Source organism: Wasmannia auropunctata, unplaced genomic scaffold (assembly GCF_000956235.1).
Source record: "Wasmannia auropunctata unplaced genomic scaffold, wasmannia.A_1.0 LD336088.1, whole genome shotgun sequence".
Classification (NCBI taxonomy): domain Eukaryota; kingdom Metazoa; phylum Arthropoda; class Insecta; order Hymenoptera; family Formicidae; genus Wasmannia; species Wasmannia auropunctata.
This window is the reverse complement of record NW_012026802.1, coordinates 4,091,561-4,095,188: the sequence shown is the minus strand read 5'-3', so window position 1 is coordinate 4,095,188 and position 3,628 is coordinate 4,091,561.

Here is a 3,628-nt window from a genome sequence, read left to right as displayed (position 1 = left end):
ACCAATATATCCTAAATGCATTAAGTCTAACACAAATGTTTTTCCCATATCAATTTCTGAAATAATATTAAGTAATGGTGTGATAGCAACATGATGTTCTGGGTCATTTTGTGCTCTAAAGTTTTCATTATTTCTTTCTAATGCATTAATTTCACTATAAACAGTTCTATTACTTATTCTTTCGCCATACACAGTATATTTTTCACATGCACTAAAGCCACCGTGTCCTTTAATTCCTTTTAATAAAGAACAAGCTGGATTATCACAAATGAAACATTTAATATAAGGTTTCATTAAATGATTTAAGATAAGTAAGCCATCGCGTTGTAATATATTGATTTCATGAACAAATTTATGTAAATATTGATTAATATTATTGGGTTTATTATACCCACAATACATACCAACAACAAATGGCTTATATACATCAGGATCATGATGAACTTTGCACAGAATAGGCAAAGTTGCTTTCGACTCGATTTATATAAAGGTACGCCATCAATGTTTATTTGTAAAAGTATTTCACGATTATGCAGAGCTGTATTAACGCAGCTTTGTAGTCTCTTACGTAATCCGAAATATACATATTGATAGTGCTCTCCTTCTGTATTTACAAAAGTTTCGATATTAAAAGTATATTTTCTTTCAATAAAAGATTTGGCGCAAACTGGTAATTGTGGTAGGAAATTTACTCTCAAGATATCGATTAACTCTTGCAATGATACTTGAAAAATATTATTTTGTAAGGCCCATTTTTTTATTTTTGTTACTTCGTCTTCAATTTCTTCTACATCCGAATCCTCTATAAAAGGTAAATTATTGTACATGTAAGAAAAAGTGCTGTTTATGTGAAAAAGTATTATAAATAGTACAATGCAATTTAATAAATGCAAATTTTTTTGAAGTTAACATGAACGTTATTGTAAAAACAAAAATCTATGAAAAATATTTATTATATTATGTTGTCAATAATAAGACTGCTTCTACTACTGTGCAGTGAGGTTTTGGAAAGATGAAACGATCCAATACTTTCGGCTTGCACACGTTTATTATATCACAAGGAACAGAACATATATCAAAGTAAAGGAGAAAAAGCAAGCACACATTAAACATGGCGATGATGAATACAATCGATATTAGAATCAATATAAATCGAAAATGAAATTACACTTTTAATTGCAGAGTGCATCAATACCTATCATATTATAAAATTCTTAAATGCATATAAACCTTCTTCAAAATCAAAATTTTCTAATGCATCTTCTGTATTTTCATTTATTTCTATATTTTCATTTATATCTGTATTATCAAAAGACTCATTATCTTTTGTTGAAAAGATACTTTCAACAAAAACATCATTATGATGTGAATTTTCTTTTTCCTCTTCAATGTGATGGCTAGCATACAGAACACTATTATCGTTATCTGCTTCTAAAACTAAATCAATATTTTATATTAATTTTATTTATTTCTATATATATATATATATATATATATAGAATTTCTATATATATATATATAGAATTTATATTTATATTATCATTTTATACAAATATGTGTACATATGTAAACAATTGAGCAATTAAATAATAGAATTATTTTGTTACAAGAAATGAAATGGATATTAAAATAATTTTATTATATTGAGCCTTTTAGTATTGATATAAAGAATTTTACAGTTAATCATTGAAACAAATTATAAAGATTTTATATCAGCATGGCTTATATGTATATAAAATTTGTCATCGCATTTTACAATGTCTCTAATGTTTAGAAAATTTTACTTTTAATGATACTTTCAATTTCAGGAGCAGAACATGATGATCATAATTAAATAGCTAAATCAGAAAAATATTGTAGATAAGTTTTATTGTTGAGTTAAAAAATTAAAAAAAAGCTTTTTTAATAATATTAAGAGCCTACAAAAACCATGCAAGGCGAGATAGGAGAACTTCACAAATAGTTTCAGCCATTCATTGACTGTACCATTCGATATATCAATACTAGAAGACATTATATAAAATTGCTTATATGTTTATATAAAGTCTGCAGTCTCATTTAATCGACAAATTGTATATATATTTACTTACTATCTGCACATGCTTGTTGAATCTCCTGCTGTACTTCTTTTTGAAGTTGTCTATATACTTTTTTCCGTTCTCGAGCTTTTCTTCTTTCTTTCTCACTATACATTATAATCACTAATGTCAAAATACTGATTGAGACTGAAATTATAATTTTTCGCGAGAGAATCAATACAGGAACGGTTTATTGTATATATTCACTTTATTTAGGTTATAATATTTACTAGGAATATTACACCATTTACCCCTAGGATTCCTGTAGATATTTCCTAATTTTTTCCGATTTTCTCTGGCTATTGCAGCGTCGCGATAAATCTAGGGATTACCAATTGGGATCCAAATTGAATAACCAGACGTCTGCTATTATGTGTAAACGCCTGATTTTCTTATAAGGAACTAATCAGAAATTCTCATATTTCTCTAATAATTCATCAAAACCAGGTTCTGTATTAGAAAAACAGATTGGAATCTTTTTAGTTTTCCTATTTTAGGGAAATCTTATCGGAATCCAATAATAAGTAGGGGTCAAGGTAGGGAAATTTCCACACGGGAAGTAATTAGTTTTATCAAATTGTGTGCATTCAATTCTATACAAAGATAGCAGTTGTTAGTTATAAAGTTATCTTTTATTGTATAATTTTTTTTTTTTTAAATCCTGCTTTCCATATTCTTAGGGAAAAAACCGTATACTACATGTAATAAACACGAGCACTTAAGACTGTTGAATCATCTAGGAAAGATTGTATAATGAAATTCATTAGATTAGATTTAAATATGCAATTGTGCCATTAGTATCGTTAAATTGTTTTAAATGATTGATTACAGATGAAGAACACATTTTTGCTCTTGCAAGATAATTCATTTTATCTTTTTCTTTTAAATCCAAAGATGTCAAAAGATGTTTATCTTTTAAAACTTTTTGTACTAAATAATGAAGATGGTCTACAGTAGCAACATAATCTCTTATTTGAAGTGCTATTTCTTCTTTTAAAAATCTTGTCCGCATTTTAGTAATAATATGTGTTGTGTCTTGTATGTGACGTTCTTTTACCTTATCATATTTATTTGAAACCAAGGCCATGTTGAACTCCATGGAAATATTTCTTCATTGTTTGTAATTGATAAGATATTATTAACACACATTGCTTTTAATAGACGAGTATCACCATCAGACGAGAAACCCGCAATAATGATTCTAAATCTTTGTGCTTCTATCTTTATAAAATTCCACCGTTCCAAAACATCTTTCGTATTAAATTTGTTATCCGTGCTAAACATAGATAAACAATACGCTGGAACATTATAAGAGAGAGGTTGAGCCATTATTATACACTTTTCAACAAAATTAAAGCATCACTTACTCTACCCTCCAAAAATAGACAAAATTCAAGAGAGTGTAACTTCGTCAAAAATGATCGTATCGAGATGATCAAAAAAACATTTTACAGCTTGAAATCTCTACTTTCCAAGTTGCTACTTTAGAAAACGATCCTACCGATCTTTCATGGAATTACACGGATAGAAAAGGAGACCCGACGAATCTA